The 20,546-nt window shown below is 40.6% G+C and overlaps 1 protein-coding gene across 3 annotated transcripts in view; it reads right to left on the bottom strand.

Annotated features, from left to right (window-relative positions):
* Positions 1–20,546, bottom strand: part of srbd1 (S1 RNA binding domain 1) — a 332,566-nt gene that overhangs the window by 66,188 nt on the left and 245,832 nt on the right. The gene's annotated exons all lie outside the window — the stretch shown is intronic.

Below are 20,546 nucleotides of genomic sequence, written 5' to 3'. Positions count from 1 at the left end.
AAGCAATTCCTCTGAAGTATCTCTTCCATGCTATAGGATAAAAGTTAAAACTCTAAAATACACAATTTTGTAATTCACGCACTAGGACACATCAAAGTTAAGGATTATTGGCTGATCAACATTTGCAAATACTACTAACTACCCAGCTGAATAGATCTATTAACAGCTTATAATTCACAATATCCACTGCAAATATCATACTCCTAAGCTTTCTAAGTGGCCTCAAAGGCCTATTACGAATAGATAACTATATTAGTAAAACTTCTGATTTGAGTGCTCTTCTAGTCATGCAACTGGTCCATTCATTAGTGTCACTGCACAGCGATCTGAATGAATAGTGTATGGGAATTATGTGATCCACATAACTCCATTATTCTTTCAACAAATTGGTCCATTGAGCCACACAATCTTTAGTTTAATCCCCAGTTTCTTGCTCCATAATCTATCATGGGCCTCTCAGCCTTCCTCTTAGCCTAAGTGCAGATTCCTCCCTTGCTCAGGATTGGGTCCTGCAGTTCAGCCTTCCTAGCAGTACACGTCTTACCCAAATTCACCTCCTCATCAAGACTGGCACTCACCAGGCCACTCATTTTTCCTGTCCTCAGTACACACTTCTGCAGGCACTGAGAATTGCTTTTCAAGATGGTTCTGAGACTGAAGTTGGCTACAAAATGGCTAGTTGGCAGGACGCATGCTGAAGGATTGAAAGAAAATGGACATTTTTCCAATTTTGCAGACCTCAGTGAAGTTAATTTTAGTGCTAAAATCTGTTCTTAAAGGTTTTCTAAAAAAAAGAGAAACCCTGAAACTAGAGACCAAAGCATAAACAATTATTTGGGATTTACTTTATATGGCAATGAGAATGTGAGCATGGACATAATTTGTAATATATTATATAAAATAGACTCTCCATTCCCGAGGTGTTAACCCTTTCCAAATCCAGTCTAGACTCTGCACAGGTCCAGTGCTTTCAGGATTTCCTCGACACCACTTCAAAAAACAGAATTGTTAAGAAATATCTAAAACAGAGGTCAGCAATTTTTTTTAACCTGAACAACCTTTTTAAAAAACTTTGCCAAAAATAAAAACTATTGGAAGGCGCAAGACAAAATTTCAGCATTTCTAAACCAAATACATAGCAAATTGCCAAGAGTCTCTGGTAAAATGCATAATTTGCATATAAAAAATAAAATACATGTATTGGATTTATGTATCAATAGAAAACAAAATCAAAATTAAAATAGACCTAATTCTGAATTATTGCATTTTTTGACTTTGCTTTAAACATTAATTTTGTCAGTAAAGTCATTTTTAAAACAAACTATAACTAAGATGTATAGAATTAAGACCATTTTTTTGGTTCCTGATTCTCATCATTTAAAAAAGTAGCTTCGAATAGCACATTCAGAATAATTTATCGTCTCAGCCATATTAGAAACAATAATGGTTGCAACCACAAAATCTGTTCCTTGAACCAAAGCCATTATCTATAACCATGGTGTAGCTATACCACTCGGACAGATTTCTTTAGAGCACAAGGATGTTTCCCATTAAAATAATCATTTGAAACTGTAAATTGCAACATAATGATTAGCTTTTTATCACACAATAAAAACACAGCTCTTATTTTTCTTATCTTAATTATTTTTAGGCTTTTTTCATGTTAATACGATCCAACTAGAAAAGGTTTGGAGCCGCAAATGAGATGTAAAAGAGCCGCATGCGGCTCCGGAGCTGCAGGCTGCAGAACCCTGGTCTAAAAGGAGAGCAATGATGATTGTTACATTGTTGGACCATTTAAACTAAAAAATAGTACTCAGGAATCTCAATTTGTTCTCATCAGAAAAAGATAACCATGGCATGAAAGTGACTCAGAGTGCAGTGAGGTTGAAAGCACACAAATTAAACCATGGTAAATGTGAAAAGTTCAGTAGAGTTAAAAATATAGACTTAACACTGAACCAAGGCAAACATAAAAGCCCCAATATTATTTTTCACTGTAGACCCTGAGGAATCCTCAGTTCTCAGAAAAGAGCAGATGGATTGGGGGAAAAACCTTTACATCAGGTTTCCACCTCCGTTACGTTGTCCTGGGATTTCAAGGACTTTCCCAACTGGGCAGGACCTGCACTAGGCACGCATCCCAGGTTGGAATGTAAATAATACAGGTGGGGACATTCACTACCTTTTCACCTCAATTTCCTTCCATACGACCTGGAAGTACCCACTTCAGATGGCACTCTTATGAAGTTGGTCTTCGGCCTTGTTCCAATATCAGAGAATCTCAGCGGCAAGGCTGAAAGGATCGTAAGCCAGCTTTCAATTTTCCTTTCCAGAGGCTTTTGATGGTGTTCAACAACAGACAGAAGGCCCTGACTGTGGCAACCCGACCTGCGGTTGCATCTGATTCCTACAACACCCTGGTAAGAGGCGAGCCTGCACTAAGGATGCAAGCAGATCATACTACTGGTCCAGTCCAGTCCAGCCCATCTACACCTTAAACACTGGAGCACATTTTCTCTACATTCTGCCAGTCCTACACCAGCATAATGAGAAAGATAGGGAGAAAGAGAGGAGTATTGGGACTAATGTGTCAATTCAGATCCAGAAAGGCAACTTGAACAATGGGGTGACCACAGTGAGTTAAACAGTATTTTCAGATTTCTGCTTTCTTAGGTTCCAGACATGCATAATAGTAAAATACTGTTATAGTTGAGAAAGCGGAAAAATAATTATAAACAAGCAAACAGCTTTCCCATGACTTACTACACATAAGCAGAACTGTGCCATTGTATATATTCCATAGAGTTATTTAAACAGAAGGAAAAAAAGACTGAGCAAAACTACATTGATTTTCGTCTGTAACCTCATTTTCAATTTACATTAACATGGAAGAATTTTTTTAAATTCATTCATGGGATGTGGGCATCGCTGGCTATGCCAGCATTTATTGCCTATCCCTAATTGCCCTTGGGAAGGTGGTGGTGAGCTGCCTTCTTGAACTGCTGCAGTCCATGTTAGGTCTGTATACCCACAGTGCTGTTAGGAAGGGAGTTCCAGGATTTTGACCCAGTGACAGACAGTGAAGGATTGGCGATATTGCTCCAAGTCAGGATGGTGTGTGACTTGGAGGGGAACTTGCAGGTGGTGGTGTTCCCATGCATTTGCTGCCCCTGCCCTTCTAGTTGGTAGAAGTCGCAGGTTTGGAAGGTGCTGAACAGAGAAGTGTACCAATTAAAATATACCTTTTTGAAGTTATTTATTCACCTGTAGGTTTATACATTCACCTGTCGATTTAGAAAATCCCTCTAAAATTATAGGTTTCCATAATAAAAATACATGTTTATACCTCAGGCAACTGATAAAAGAACATCTCATTTCATGGTTTTTCTTTTGATGCTCATGTGGTTTCTTGTACTCTGGCTTCTTTGCAGTTTTCTTTCGATCAGTTTTTGTTTTTAAATCAAAAGTTTGCTTGCCTTCAGTAACAAAATACCTGCAAATTATTCCTGGTAGCTGTGACTTTAGTTTAAAAACCAGATCAGTGAGCAAATACTTTTATCTCCTTCCCCAACTCTAGTGCAATGCTTGATTCTATCCACAATCAATAGTAGCAGTCAGAGACAGAGTTCAAATGAATTTTCCTCTCAATTGCCCAGGAACAATATCCCACTGGGGTGAATTTTCACAAAAGGTTTTCCAGTGTTTGCTGTTTTCCCAGCGATTCCAAGCCTCTTCCGAAGTCATGGCAGTCAAGCAGGAAAGCTTTTGTGGAAATTCATTCACTATTACCTCAGCTGAGATCAGCTAACTCAGCACAGACCAGGGATTGCACCTGGGACTTTCCTTATCTTTATAGCTTAGTTCCAAACTACGAAGTGCCTTTACTTACTGCACCATCAAGAGGAATTAATCGTTACTCATTTTAATGAGCAGACAGCTAGTGCGCATATGGATCTTTTTATTTGAATAAGAACCCTCTAATCTTCTTTTAAATGTTTTCCCTATAGCCTGAAGTTAACTTTGGTTTGATGTTCTGTGCTGACTGTAGTTATTGCTTTCAATTTTAGGGTACTCTCATATGAACAATTAAGAATTTGACCAAAGTTTTTGAACATGTGAATATGCTACAAACGATAAAACATATTAAGGGTAACCATAAAGAATGTTGGTTGTTAACATTCTTCATTAATGAATACATCAAAACCACGTATATAGGCACTTCCAGATGCCATTTCACCAGGTTATTTTCCCCTAAATTCTAACTAAAACTCTGGGTTGCTTTGATTGCATTCTCTCAAGAATAATCTGCCAAGTATTCAATTTTTCTCTGTAATCTAGTAATTTTTGTTAACCTCAAAATAGGTTTTCTACAATTAAGTGAAATTAAACTTCTCAAGTTCTCTTGCGGCATTTTATAGCTCATCACGTTCAGATTTTATATCCTAACAATAATGCACGTCTGACATGCAATTTATTCCATTCCCAACCAGAGCCATGAATCAACTGCATGCAAGAGAACAGGTGGGGAAGCAACTTTCTTCTATGCCTCCACCAGAGCTGCTCTGAACCAGAGCGCAGGAGAGCGGTTCAGAACCAACACTGTCGCCATATTTTTCTTTTCCTCCTGTGTGGTGCTATCTCACAATAAATACGGATGCAGTATCACATCTCAAGTCATTTTCCTTCAATATTGAAAAACCCAAATTCCTTCAATCTCTCCTCTTAAAGCTGTCCTCTGATCCTTTATAACTGAACTTCCTCCAAGGCTTGATTGCCTTTGTTATGCCTCATTGAACAGAACTGGAAACAATACACAAGTTATGACCTGAACAGTGCACAGTACAGTTTGAACAAATCCTCCAATGTGTGCTTTACTGTTTTATCTATATAGTTCAGTATTAATTATTTGCATTGTATTATAATAAAGTACAACACATTTAGACATGGTGTTTAGCAATCCTGCACAAATAAGTTGCTCATTTCACATCTATCAATGTTGAGTAGATAAAGAATTATAAGGAATCAGCAACTCTTCGTGAACACATGGGATTTGAAAGTTTAGTCACTTTAGATAGGATAGCAGAATGGGCTGGCAAATGGCAGATGGAATTTAATAGAGAAGTGCGAGGTCATATATTTTGGCAGAAGGGATAGGGAGAGAAGGGAACTGGCACAGTTATAAAGAGCGTACAGGGATAGAGGGACCTGAGGATTCATGTGCATAGATCTTTGAAGGTGGCAGGACATATTAAGAGAGTAGTTAGCAAAGCATATGGGATCTTGGGATTCATAAATGGAGGTATTGAGTACAAAAGCAGGGAAGTTACACTGAACCTTTATAAAGCTTTGGTTAGGCCATAAGAATATTATGTCTAGTTCTGGTCATGCTATTTGAGAAAGGATGAGAGGGTGCAGAGGAGATTTACCAGAATGGTTTCAGGCTTGAAGGATTTTAGTTACAAGGTTAGGTTGGAGAAGCTGGAGTTCTCTCCTTGGAGCAAAGGAAATTGAGGGGAGATTTAATAGCGATGTACAAAATTATGACAAGTTTAGATAGGGTAGACAAAGAAAAGCTGTTCCCATGATCTGATGATACCATGACTAGGAGACACAGATTAAAGGTTTTGGGCAAAAGATATAGGGGGAATGTGAGGAAGAACATTTTTACGCAGCGAGTGATAATGATCTAGGAGAGTGATGGAGGCGGAGGCGATGAATGATTTCAAATGGAAATTGGGTGGGCACTTGAGGGAAATAAACTTCCAGGCCTACGGCGATAGAGCAGGGGAATGGGACTGATTGCATGGACTTGACGGATCGAATGGCCTCCTTCTGTACTGTTATGACTCTATGACACTTGCTCACAAACAAAGAAAAATGTATCAACAAGCAACGAGGATAGTTTGGAACATACAAAAGTTAGACACAAACAGAACTGATATAGGTGGGCTTGACGATATTTCCATACACCTTTCAACCAACAATTACATCAATAAGTATTTCCATTAAACATCAAATTATAAATGTTATTTTTCTGTGTAGTTGCAATAAGGAATGAATGAATGTGTGAATTTAATAAATAGTTCACCCTACCCACTACTATAGGTAGACCAAGAAATATCAGGTATGTAAGCAAATCTCTACAAGCAACATGGGCAGCTGCTCTTTATGGTCCACTTTACATAAATAGTTACTGTTTTTGAGTTCTCCGTATAAACAAAGCCATTTAGATGATATAACAAAATATAAAGATTCAATTTGGAACTTTACAGTTTAAAATTTTATTTGTCCCACATGTAAACATGCTATAAATAATCCTTTATTCTAGTGCAAAATATTTTGGGTTTCTTCCCAGGAAAATTGGCTCAGGAGAAAGTTGAAGACTCTATACTTATTTGAGGTTTCATACCCCCCAAAAATCCAGTGATACACTGGGAATGACAAACCTTGCTGTCAATCAATGATTTCTGTAAATTATTCACATTAGTGTGTGCTGAGAACTGAAGCCTGCTAGCTTCAGTCTCCTCAGCAAACAGCGTTGGCTCTATGGAACTGCATGGTCAATACTCAGCCATTTAGGCGAAAACCTTAAATAGAAAACAGGCATTTCAAACACAAAATATCATAGGGATAACTTTAATTGTTTTCTAACAATTTTATTTCTATTAGTACAGTTTTGGTCTCCTTATTTAAGGAAGGATGTGAATGCTTTGGAGGTGGTTCAGAGGAGGTTTACTAGATTGAAGCAGCAATTAACTTGTATTTCTTTCAATTTAGTATACTGTATTCGCTGCTCACAGTGTGGTCTCCTCTACATTGGGGAGACCAAGCGCAAACTGGATGACCGCTTTGCGGAACACCTCCGCTCAGTCTGAAAGCATGACCTCGAGCTTCCAGTTGCTGGCCATTTCAACACACACCCCTCCACCCCCCTGCTCACATCTCTGTCCTGAGATTGCTGCAGTGTTCCAGTGAACATCAATGCAAGCTAGAGGAACAGCATCTCATTTACCGATTAGGCACACTACAGCCTGCCGGACTGAACAAGGAGTTCAATAATTTCAGAGCATGACGGGCCCCCCATTTTACTTTTATTTTTAGTTATTTTTTCTTTTTTTTGTGTTTATTTTATTTTAATTTGTTCAGTTTGTTTCTACTGTGCCTACCCACTGTTTTTTTTCATGTTTGTGCTTGTGGCTGTTCAGTTTTCACACCCTATCTGTACTAATACTTTGTCTTTCAACACGCCATTAACATATTGTTTGCCTTTGCTCTATGACCTTCTGGTCAACTATTCTGTGACCTTGTCCTATCAACACCTTCTCTTTTGTTATCTCTTGCCCCACCCCTGCTTTATTGGCTTAAAATCTTTTACATTTCTAATATTTGTCAGTTCTGAAGAAGGGTTACTGACCTGAAACGTTAACTCTGCTTCTCTCTCCACAGATGCTGCCAGACCTGAATATTTCCAGCGTTTCTTGTTTTTATTTCAGATTTCCAGCATCCGCAGTATTTCGCTTTTATTTTTCTAGATTGATACCTGGAATGAGTGGGTTGTCTTATGAGGAAAGGTTGGACAGACTGGGCTGTTTTCACTGGAGTTTAGAAGAGTGAGGGGAGACTTGATTGAAGCATATAAGATCTTGAACAGTCTTGACAGGGTGAATGTGGAGGGGATGTTTACTCTTGTAGGTGACTCCAGAACTAGGGGGTACTGTTTGAAAATTAGGGGTCACCCTTTCAGGACAGAGACGAGGATAAATTTTTTCTCTGAGGGTTGTGCGACTTAGGAATTCTCTGCCTCAGAAGGTGGTGGAGGCGAGGTCATTGAGTATTTTTAAGGTGGAGGTAGATGAATTCTTGTTAGGCAAGGGAATCAAAGATTTTCAGGGGTAGATGGGAGTGTGGAATTCAAGACAGAAACAGATCAGCCATGATCTTATTAAATGGCGGAGCAGGCTCGATGGGCTGAATGGCCTACTTCTGCTCTGAATTCGTATGGTCATATAGGTTACATTTCTATTATGTTACAAGCTTTCTTCCAGTTGTACATTTTAAGCTTCATGAAGCCAGCAAAAGGATATTCAAAAAAATGTCTGAAGTGATTCAATTGACTTCCTTTATCCTCACTATGGCATTGTTACTGATTAGCTATTTTTGTTTCAAAGTTTTTTTTTTAAACTTACTGTTTGACAGTTTTCATTCCGAATTGTTGGGTATTGAGATGCATGTTCAATGTCTGTATGATTGTGATTTTTTTGTTGTTTGTGACATACCATGCAAGCTGCAAGCAATTTGCATATATAATGTAATATGATCCAACAAGTGAAATTCAGCTAAATACAATGTTTTATATATATACATTTTTGTTTTTGCTGTCTATATTTCCTTGCTATACATATGATTTATTTTTTCATAGAATGGCTTTGCACCTGTACAAATGTTCCTAAAGCTACTCTTGAGCCAGCCACCAGGAAACACGCAAGAGGACACTGTAGTATTAATTCCCAGCACTGTCTGTTGAGGAAGTACCATGAATCTGTTCCGCATCTCCCCTGAAGATTAAGCTAAGATCAGAAACATGCCATGGAAGGAATCGTTAAACGTCACCTTAAGTGAAGTCCACTGATTGCTTTTGAAAGGAGCGGAGCCTTATTTTGGCATACAATAAACAACTGGACACCCATGACATGAAGATCTCACAGACTGCAGTTTTTATGAATACTGCCTGCCTCTGTACCCTGCTAAATGTACTAAGCCAATTCACCTCAGTGTGCTGGCTGAATAATACAGAATACTACCACAGCATGAAGACAATGAAGCACAGGATCAGCTCACAGTCAAATTCTCATGTCCTCTATAATGTTACTCAGGCACATTACATAGAATTTACAGCACAGAAACAGGGTATCCAGCCCTACTCTACTATTACTCTACTTTATTTAACTCTTTCTGCATATCCTTTCTTCCTCCTGTACTTAGCTTCCCCTAAATGCACCTATATTTATAACCATATAAAAATACGCATTCAATTATTTATATAGAAATTTTGAGAGCAACCTTCAAATGTCATACTTCAAAGAGACAAATGTATTTTAAAAATAAAGGTAGTCATTTCATACCACTTTTCCCTGATACATCAATACAGTGAATGTGAATGTAACTGTAACTTCCACCTTTCATATGGCGAAAACTTTGGGAATCATCAAAACAATTCACTGTAAAATGAATAATTCACTAATTTGCGTATTTTTCCTTGTTTTCCTCCGAGATCTGCACTCCCCACTGCCCGGCACAAGTAGCACGGCTTGTGAGCAGCAACTTGTCACAAACATCGACACACTGACCTGGATTTTACAGCGGCACATGTAAAAGATGGCGGCCCGCATGTGCAGGTTTTACTCCGCGGAGCTGCCATGATATTATACACAGCAGCTCATTTACATGGCCGGGGCAAATCCCCTTCCCTGATGACGTGGAGGGCCGGGTGATCCGTCCCCAGCAACGGCATCTGGCGCCACTTTTAAAGGGCTTCCAGCCCTTACATTAAATTTTTAGAGACACATTCCCTCAAAATTTATTAAAAATAATTAAACATTCCCAGTCCCTCTCCCACCTCCCCCAATAACCTTACATTTCATTCCTTGCCCTCTCCGCCCCCAGAATACTTACCTCGTCTACCTGACCTTCCCATCCCCCCAAAGTTCAGAAACTTTTAACTTTAACCCTTCCCATCATCCCCGAGACCAATCAGTTAAGTTTGACCCCGCCCTCCCCCTCCCACACTTTTTTAAAAATCATTCATGGGATTTGGACGTCGCTGGCCAGACCAGCATTTATTGCCCATCCCTAATTGCCCTTGAGAAGGTGGTGGTGAGCTGCCTTCTTGAACCGCTGCAGTCCATTTGGGGTAGATATACCTGTTAGGAAGGGAGTTCCAGGATTTTGACCCAGCGACAGTGAAGGAAGGCGATATAGTTCCAAGTCAGGATGGTGTGCGACTTGGAGGGGAACTTGCAGGTGGTGGTGTTCCCATGCACTTGCTGCCCTTGTCCTTCTACTTGGTAGAGGACGCGGGTTTGGAAGGTGCTGTCTAAGGAGCCTTGGTGCATTGCTGCAGTGCATCTTGTAGATGGTACTCACTGCTGCCACTGTGCGTCGGTGGTGGAGGGAGTGAATGTTTGTAGATGGGGTGGCAATCAAGCGGGCTGCTTTGTCCTGGATGGTGTCAAGCGTCTTGAGTGTTGTTGGAGCTGAACCCATCCAGGCAAGTGGAGAGTATTCCATCACACTCCTGACTTGTGCCTTGTAGATGGTGGACAGGCTTTGGGAAGTCAGGAGGTGAGTTACTCGCCTCAGGATTCCTAGCCACTGACCTGCTTTTGTAGGTATTTATACTCCAGTTCAGTTTCTGGTCAATGGTAGCCCCTAGGATGTTGATAGTGGGGGATTCAGAGATGGTAATGCCATTGAATGTCAAGGGGAGATGGTAGATTCTCTCTTGTTGGAGATGGTCATTGCCTGGCACTTGTGTGGCACAAATGTTACTTGTCACTTATCAGCCCAAGCCTGGATATTGTCCAAATCTTGCTGCATTTCTACACGGACTGCTTCAGCGTCTGAGGAGTCACGAATGGTGCTGAACATTGTGCAATCATCAGCGAACATCCCCATTTCTGACCTTATGATTGAAGGAAGGTCATTGATGAAGCAGCTGAAGATGGTTGGGCCTAGGACACTACCCTGAGGAACTCCTGCAGTGATGGCCTGGAGCTCAGATGATTGACCTCCAACAACCACAACCATCTTCCTTTGTGCTAGGTATGACTCCAACCAGCAGAGAGTTTCCCCCCTGATTCTCATTGACTTCAGTTTTGCTGGGGCTCTTTGATGCCATACTCGGTCAAATGCTCTCTTGATGTCAAGGGCAGTCACTCTCACCTCACCTCTTGAGTTCAGCTCTTTTGTCCATGTTTGAACCAAGGCTGTAATGAGGTCAGGAGCTGAGTGGCCCTGGCGGAACCCAAACTGAGCGTCACTGAGCAGGTTATTGCTAAGCAAATGCCGCTTGATGGCACTGTTGATGACACCTTCCATCACTGTACTGATGATTGAGAGTAGGCTGATGGGGCGATAATTAGCTGGGTTGGACTTGCCCTGCTTTTTGTGTACAGGACATACCTGGGCAATTTTCCACCTTGCAGGGTAGATGCCAGTGTTGTAGCTGTGCTGGTACAGCTTGGCTAGGGGCATGGCAAGTTCTGGAGCACAGGTCTTCAGTACTATTGCCGGAATATTGTCAGGGCCCATAGCGTTTGCAGTATCCAGTGCCTTCAGTCGTTTCTTGATATCACGTGGAGTGAATCGAATTAGCTGAAATCTAGCATCTGTGATGCTGGGGACTTGAGGAGGAGGCCGAGATGGATCACCAAATCTGCACTTCTGGCTGAAGATTGTTGCAAATGCTTCAGCCTTATCTTTCGCACTGATATGATTTGCACAAGGACTGTACGGTGGTCACTCCTACCAATACTGTCATGGACAGATGCATCTGCGGCAGGCAGATTGGTGAGGACAAGGTCAAGTATGTTTTCCCCTCACCACTTGCTGCATACCCAGTCTAGCAGATGCGTCCTTTAGGACTCGTCCAGCTCGGTCAGTATTGGTGCTACTGAGCCACTCTTGATGATGGACATTGAAGTCCCCCGTCCAGAGTACATTCTGTCCCCATGCCACCGTCAGTGCTTCTTCCAAGTGCTGTTCAACATGGAGGAGTACCGAGTCATCGGCTGAGGGAGGGCGGTAGGTAGTAATCAGCAGGAGGTTTCCTTGTCCATGTTTGATTTGTTGCCATGAGACTTCATGGGGTCCAGAGTCGATGTTCAGGACTCCCAGGGCAACTCCCTCCCTACTGTATACCACTGTGCCACCACCTCTGGTGGGTCTGTCCTGCCGGTGGGACAGGACATACCCGGGGATGGTGATGGCAGTGTCTGGGACATAGTCATACTCATGGAATCATACTTGACAGACAATGTCAGGCTGTTGCTTGACTAGTCTGTGGGACAGCTCTCCCAACTTTGGCACAAGCCCCCGGATGTTAGTAAGGAGGACTTTGCAGGGTCGACAGGGCTGGGTTTGCCTTTGTCGTTTCCGGTGCCCAGGACGATGCCGGGTGGTCCGTCGGGTTTCATTCCTTATTAACTTCGAAGTGGTTAGATACAACTGAGTGGCTTGCCAGGCCATTTCAGAGGGCATTTAAGAGTCAACCACATTGCTGTGGGTCTGGAGTCACATGTAGGCCAGACCAGGTAAGGACAGCAGATTTCCTTCCCTAAAGGACATTAGCGAACCAGATGGGTTTTTACAACAATCGACAATGGTTTCATGGCCATCATTAGACTAGCTTTTTAATTCCAAATTTTTTTTTTTAATTAACTGAATTCAAATTCTACCTTCTGCTGTGGTGGGATTTGAAGCCATGCCCCCAGAGCAATACCCTGGGTCTCTGGGTTACTAGTCCAGTGACAATACCACTACACCACCACCTCCCCCAATATACTTATACTTACCTCCTCCCCCCTCCCCACCAGTGTTCCGCCTTACAAACACTGGTTGTAGAACTGACGGCGCGGAAGTGCCGGCCACCGACCGCAATATCGGAGTGGGATGGCCGGCGGGACCAGGAAAGTCATTAATTCCTTAATTAACATATTTAAATGTGGCTGCTGTCGCCAAGCGGCGACGGAGGCCACCACAAGGCCTTGTCGCTGCCGGTAATATGGGGTGTGGCCTTCCCAGCATTGGGGAGCATGGCGGACCTCTCCCAGAGCCATTTTACACCACCCCATCTCCAGCCCCACCCGCCACGACCTCTGACGTCAGGGGGATTGGTAAAATTCAGCCCATTGTATCATCATAAAGATTGGTGGAACCTGCTTCCAACAGGTCTATTTGGAGACCAGAACCACTCAGCAGTGAAAATATTGTAAAATGGCACACACAGCTTGGTTTTCTGTCATTTTCATCTAAAGGTAAAAAGGCCCAAAAGAAGAAGAAGAAAACTGACTTTTTGTATATATCCATACACTCGTATTCTGTAGAATAGTAAATTGATGTAGCATGTTATCACTACTCTACAATAATTCCCTTTTCTTTAATGAACAAAGCAAATTATTATCGGACTGTAAATATCTGCATACCCTATCAAATAAGTGGCTCAAGACAAGACTTGTCATTGGGATATGCTTTCTTCTAGTATCATCTTCTACCATGCCTTCAGGTCAGAATAAGGTTAAAAAAAAATCACGCCATGGACATCTTCATGTGCAGCATAAATGATTTAAATGAAAGAAAGCTTACTTTCCCATTCACTGGAGAATGCTCATCACAGTTTGATTGGCATGTGACAGCACAAAAAAGTCAGTAAGGTTAGCATGTGTTGAATGACCCATGAAAGGCTAAAGGCTGTGAGAAGCACAGGAAATGTTTGAAAAAACATTACACTGTCTGCTCAGCACCAGAACATGTCAAATTCTAAATACAAGATACATAAATATCCATTTTATTATTCACAACACTAAGTACATCCACAATTTTTGAATTCTGGATGCCCAGTATACTTCTATATTTTAGGAAAAACAAAACTAAAGGAAAATAAACTTCTCTCATCCCCTACCCCACTAACCCCTGGAAGATTACCCTTCAAGAGGTGAAAGAACTTTACATTATTCAAAATATTTATATCTTTTCTGCATACCTCCATAAAAATATCTTTCCCTACAAACACAGAAATCAAGAAATATACAAAATAATTTTTCAGTTAATTGAAAAGCTGTGCCTGGTTATCTTTCTGATTTTGATAAAGGAACGCAACATGTACAATTACATCTGCACAAGCATATTACTACTGTGTTTCAACTTACATAAAAATGATTTTATACAAACTAGGATAGCCACAGGTTCAAGTCCCAGTCTGTGCAGAGTTAGCTGACCTCAGCCAATAACAGTATTACAATTAACCTCAGTGTCCCTAAATTTGGGAGGAAATTATCAGTCAGGATTCCTGCTCTTGATTGATATCCGATGATTCCTGGCGGAAGGAAAGTGTATGTGGATGATGAGTAAAAATAGAATCCGGCTCAAGTTTGATGTCTGCATGATCAAATAGTTACCCTGCACTCACCATCTAGGTTCACATATGAAAAAAAGATCCATTGAGCCATGCAACAGAAGGCACTTGGCACTAGTAGAAATATGCTACAGAAGGAATGGGAAGAACTTCGTATAAAAAAGGAAATTTAAAAAAAATCAAATCTTATGCTGTAGCAAATAAAAATAAACTTTTTTTCACCCTTAAACACCAATTGTCTCCAAATTTAGTTTTACTGTTAGATTAGACATCTTGTGATTGAACTGAAATTGCAATACCCGCCAAACCACGAGGATTATCCTATATCACTAGATTCTACTATTTAAATTAAAACTATAAAATAGAGCTATCAATCAGGTCGAACAACCAAACAAAAACAAAGACTAAATAGTCACAAAATCTGCAATAAATCATAAATCATTTACCATGGGATGAAAATTCAACATTTTAACTGTGTATTGTTACTTGAAGCCAACGTAAGCTTTTGCACAATTGTACAGCCTTTTAACAATGGTGAAATAGAAGATACTTTTGCATTTGTTTCACATTTCCTTAGCCTATCAATGATAATTTTACTTATTCCCTCTCCAATCCTTCCTCTTCTAACACAAACACAATGTCTATCAAGTGATTAGATCTTCACTTAGATTTTTTTCATTGATTCCAAGTCCAAGGGCCATATTGTTAGCCAATCAAAACCCTTTCTTTGGCTACTTCCAACTCCAAGTGGACAAAGAACCATTATGAAGACTAATATAAAAGTTAAAAGTTTATTTTTTAGGTTCAGGTAACACTACAAGGTTATTATTCAAATTGAGTAGCTCCATTACTGGAAGTGTTTGTTTCAGAAAAGTGCAGGAGCCAAACAATAACATAAGCAATCAATCCAGAGAGACAGTTATTCCCTCAACTTGTAAGGGTTCGGGTAACTTGCAGTGTTTGAACGCTCATCTCAGGTATGCCATTAATCAAAAAAAAGGAACAAACATCTCAAGTCAAAATCTAAATAAACATTTCAGAACTCCACTAGACACAGTAATTACACAACAAACATCATTAACTGAATACAAACCGATGAAGTGCCATATCCACTTATTGAATATCACATCCAATGGGACCTCAGCACATCTGCTGTTTATAATGTGGTTTATGGCTGAAGTTTTATTTCACATTTTTTATCTGTGCTTGTGTGAATGCGAGAAAAATAATAACGATATGCAAAGGAAGACAGAGATACTTCTGGGATGCTCCAGTAACAAAGAACCTTAGAAACTATAGTACAGAAAGAGGCCATTTCCCCCCTTGATGCCTCTGCTGTTGTTAGCCCTGCAACTGCAGCTATCTATTGTAATCATACTACGCTGCTCCGAGTACCCATTGATGGAGAGAACAAAGTAATTTTCTACATTTGCCAAAGAGACAGCAAGTTCATTGCTAAATGTGTCAGCACTGTTTGATGCTGAAATTTATTTTATACACTCAATCAATAAATATTTTTGGTTACAACTTTGTTCAGAAAAATTCTTTAGCATTCTAATTTTTATCCTGTTGCTAGATAGTTGTTAATTGGGTTAACAGTCGACTAAACATAATAATTGTAAGATATATCCAATGTAGGCTTACACTGCAGGAAAAGTGATGGGAAAACCTACAGAAAATGTTGCAAATTGTTTCATGAAACTCAGAACTTCATCTAGACTTTTTATCTTTACAACTTGTTTTTATTAACTTTTGGCACCTGACAAAGTAGTATATTGAAGCATACACTAGAAATTAGGAAGTGTAATGTAATTCAACAATATAGTGCCTTCCATCACTGGTCAATATACGCATTGGGATTCCTGCAGCTCCACGTGCTAAGATTAGCCTAATTGAAAATCGCGTAAATAGGGCCTGAGCCATTTGCTCACCGTGCAAGCTTGATGCTGAAATAGAGCGCATCAAAGCTATCCTGTGGCATAAAGGCTACCCCATTCAGATCATTGCTCGCTGTGTATTGCACATACTCACGAATGAGCCTAAGGCCGCCACTTTCGGACCTGAAAAGTGTCCAGGCTACCTCAAATTACCCCAGAAGGGTAAGGTATCTCAAAAATTTGAGCAACAGGTGTAGCTATCCGTTTCACACTACTACTGTGCAGCAGCAACACAAGTGGTATTTTGCACCAACAGGATGCTACAGTCAAGCCACAAAGACTATTTCTGCCTACCGCATAAATGAGGAATGTGATATATGAATTTCAGTGCTGGTGCGATGCCAGGTATGTAGACCGTACGTTCCAACGACTGGCAGTACATATCAAACAGCATGTCCCTTTGGCTGTTAGGCAGAGTATTGATCGCACTGAACTAGCTTGTGCTTGCAAAACTCAGAACATAAAGTCCAACATTAGATGTGATTCTGTGTTTGGACAGCATCCCGAGTGTGCTAAGAATTACACTAACAACCACTTTAAGATTATTAGCTGGGCTCACAATGTGGTTCACTTACGATTGCTAGAAGATGCATATATTCATACACAGCCACCTGTCCTCTGCAGGCAAAAGGAACATGTCCTGGCTTTGTGCCTTTTTTGAAATAAACAAAAGTGTGTAGGACAATAGTTCCCTGGCGCATTCTGAATGGCAGCGCCTCGACCAGAGTATAAATTGTTGCTCCCTTTGAAATTTGGCATTCTTGCGATTGCCCAGATGAGTTCAAAAAGAAACGATTCGACAGCATGTCTCTTTTTTAAGCAATATTTTAGAAACTCTTTCGAAAGATTATAACCCTAGAAAATTCTAAAAATCACAAATATTTCTAGACAAACTTTAACTTAAAATATATAGTGTCATACAAAGTTAATTTCAAGTAATAATTGTGCACTGCCAATAAATGACGCGTGATCTGTATAATTGACACATAAAGCCTGTCTTTTGCTTTAGTGCAGAAAACAGTTCATTTTAATTACTCTTCTGGAGCAGATCTACAAATAAAGGCAATACATCTTACATCTAGGCCACCTTTATGTTTTCAATTAACATTATAATGAAACAAGATTTTGATAATTTTATTAGAATTTACAGGCAGGTTACATACAACTCTACCCCCTTTTGAATCAGCATTTTAAGAAGCTATGTGAATAATGCATATAGTATCCTAAAGTTTGGTCCGAAATAACAAAAATAATTCCTTGCCAGTAAGTGAACCACAGATCCAAAACAGGTACAAATGCTTTTCTTGATAATTTGGGGAAAAAACATATAAATGAGAGCCAAATAGGTTAATCTATTACAATCATGAGGCAGCATATAATTCCACACAGAGTAACATGTCAGATTATTTTAATGAGAAATCTAGAGGGGCGCAAGTATACAGAACACAAGCTTTATAGCCTTATTTTACAACAGCATTCCACATGCCACCACTTTAATGTACATGGATACTGGTAAATATACTCCCTATAAAAACACATTCTATTGTATAATCCTTTGCTATTAAGGATAGCCAACAAGTAAGGAATTTATACACATGGAGGCGTGACAAAGAGATACTGCAGGCATAGTTAAAGACATTAGCTTTCAGCAGTTTTTTTTTAAAGCAGAGAGAAAAGTAGCACTGTGAAGCTGCATTGAAAGTGTAATGGCTGACAGATTGACTTTTGATGCAGCAGAGTGTGGGAGAAAAGCAGTCAGAGGAGCTGGGAGGAAAGGGTAGCAGTTGAGTCATGTGACTCAGGCATATTAAGTAAATAAAATGGGGGTGGAGGTATTTAAAATGAGAATGAGGTTCTTGAAATTGATTCACTGGGCTACAAGACCTGAAGAAAATAGTCAAAATCAGGACTTGATGTGGGAGATGTCACAAGGCACAGAGATTAGAAATTGTTGAAGCTTACCATGTTTGGGTGCAAGCAGGTTGGCAAGGAGAGCACGAGAAATCATTTGAGGTGATGAAGTCACGGATAAGTGTTTCATTAGTGAAATGTAGTGGAGCAAATAGGCAATGTTTCAGAAGCAGAAGGTCATTTTGATGATGGACTGGATAAGATGTAGAAAGCTCCATTCAGGATTGAAGAGAACACAGAAGTTGTGTACCACAATGTATGCAAGAAATCAAGAGTTTTGATTAAACTGGAATCAGAGAGACACAGGCATTATTGTGGACTAGTAGCATAGATTTTGATTTGTCAAGCCATAGGAAATACAAGTCATCTGGGAGCCAAGGTTGGAAGGCAACAGCACTGGAATAAATGGTTGTGATAGATCGTCAGTGTTGGGGGTCATTCATATACATGAGGAAGCTGATCTCATCCTTATGATTATTACTAAGGAGCTGCATGCAAATGACAAATAGGAGGATGATTAAGGATGGATCCTGGGGATAAATCAGAAGTGGAGGCATAGGGCCAGAAATCATTTGAGAAGTCTTAACTGTGTTGAGACTGCTAGGAGGAGTGGAACCACAAGACAGTAATGCCACAGATTTTGAACATGGAGGAGAATGCAGTGGGCAACAGGTGGCACGGGTGTCTCGAACGAAAAATAGAGATTGAACAATGAGCCATGGTCACCGTCAAAGAATATATGATTGACTTCTTTGACCAGGAAAGTGGTGGGAAATATGAGTACATAGTTAAACAGCGACAACATATTCAAGACTTTAAGAGAAAAAATAAATTAGAGTTAAGGATAGAGGTGCCAAGAGTGGGGTTTTTAAGAGGAGTAATTTCAAAGGATCTGAAATAGATGGGAATAATGGCAAAAGAGAGATATTGATAATTATGTGGCCAAAATGACAGGTGGTGTGTTTCACAGAGGAAATACGTCTATGAGAGCTGAGGAAGAAATGGGAGAGGAGTGGGAGCCAAGAGATGGAAGGAAGGCAGAGGCAGCAGAGGAGATTGCTCCCATTTTGGAAATTCATTAGTTGCTCAAGTCTAGAAATTAGAAGATGGACACTGAAAGGAAAGGTCAACGAAGCCAGCTCAAATGAAGAGACGTTTGGTACAATCCTCACCTTCCAAAATAATGTTGGAACAAGAGGAGGATTTGGCTGCAAAGAGGCAGAAACAGTACAGCTTGAAATGATCGTTCCAAATCTGGGACTGATGTGTTGTACTCCATGTGCAGTCTCAGCTCAAGGGCACTGACATGAAATCAATGAGATGGCTGTTATATTGGGGGAGCAGTGGGTGCAAAACTGTCCAGAATTTGGTGATAACAAAACCTTTGGAGATGAAAGCAAGGTAGTTATTGAGCAGATCAATAGACATCGACGTCAGTGTGGATGGCTGTGAGCCTGTCCTGGAGATAACAATATTGTGGGTGGCTGGGGACTGAAATTCAGCAGAGAAACAATGACAGATTGGGTAGATTGTATGAAACAGCAAGAGCAAATATGAGTAGTGGAAACTAGAAAGACAACAGGTAAGGGAGGATATCAAGGCAATAGAGACACATGAGCTTTGGTCTGATGTGGGCAATAATATATGCCTGCGAGTTGTAAATAAACTAATAGTTTACAATATTTACAGTTAACTAAAAGATAGTGAAACCCCTGAAGATTAATGTGACGAAGTCACTGCATTCCAGCATGTCATGCTCTCACTATCCAAGTGGACATGAATATTACATAGTTGTTAAGACAATAAGAGGGACAGATTGCAGTATTTAAACTTTGGCACCCGATTTTAACTGGCAGCGCCTGGTAGAAACCAGGCTGGGGACGGTCTGGTGGGGAACAGTTAAATTAACAGGAGTCACTTGTCATCCATGATCTCACTTCCTGCTCCCTTGTCAGGCAAAAACTGCCAGAAGCCAGATCTTGGACCCGCAGATAAGTTTCTTTATTTAAACTTTGCTCGTGGACCAGGAGCGGCTCATAAAGAGGCCTCGGGCTTCCTTTGCACCTGGTCACCCCAACCCTTAAGCATGGCCAGAGCCACCCCCAGTTGCAGTTAAGCCCACCACTAACTACAGGAACCTTTCCCACAGGTGTCCGACTGCAACCTTCTGTTAATCCGGCCAGTTTTGGTGCAGGACTCTACATTTTTTTCTTTAAATGAGACCGCTCCCCAACCTTGCTGAGTTCTTTGCCCCCCATTCTCCACACTTCCCTGTTAATATTGGGGCCTTTGTCCCTAACTGACACGAATCTGTTTCTATTATCAAGCACACAGCTGTTTCACAGTCTCAGTGCATCCCAGCCTGTAGATGAGGAAGAATGGACCAAGGATTGATCCTTGGGGAATAGTGAGGCAACGGCACAGGAGTGGGAAGAGAATCCACTGCTAGAGATGATCTGGCTATGACTGGAGAGCTAAAAGTAGTATCATGCAAGGCCATTCCCACCAAGCTGGACACAGATGTGAGACATCAGAAATGCACGTTATGATCAACTGTTGAAATT

The sequence above is a fragment of the Heterodontus francisci genome, chromosome 13 (genome assembly GCF_036365525.1).
Source record: "Heterodontus francisci isolate sHetFra1 chromosome 13, sHetFra1.hap1, whole genome shotgun sequence".
Taxonomy (NCBI): domain Eukaryota; kingdom Metazoa; phylum Chordata; class Chondrichthyes; order Heterodontiformes; family Heterodontidae; genus Heterodontus; species Heterodontus francisci.
This window is presented reverse-complemented; position numbering and strand designations above follow the sequence as displayed.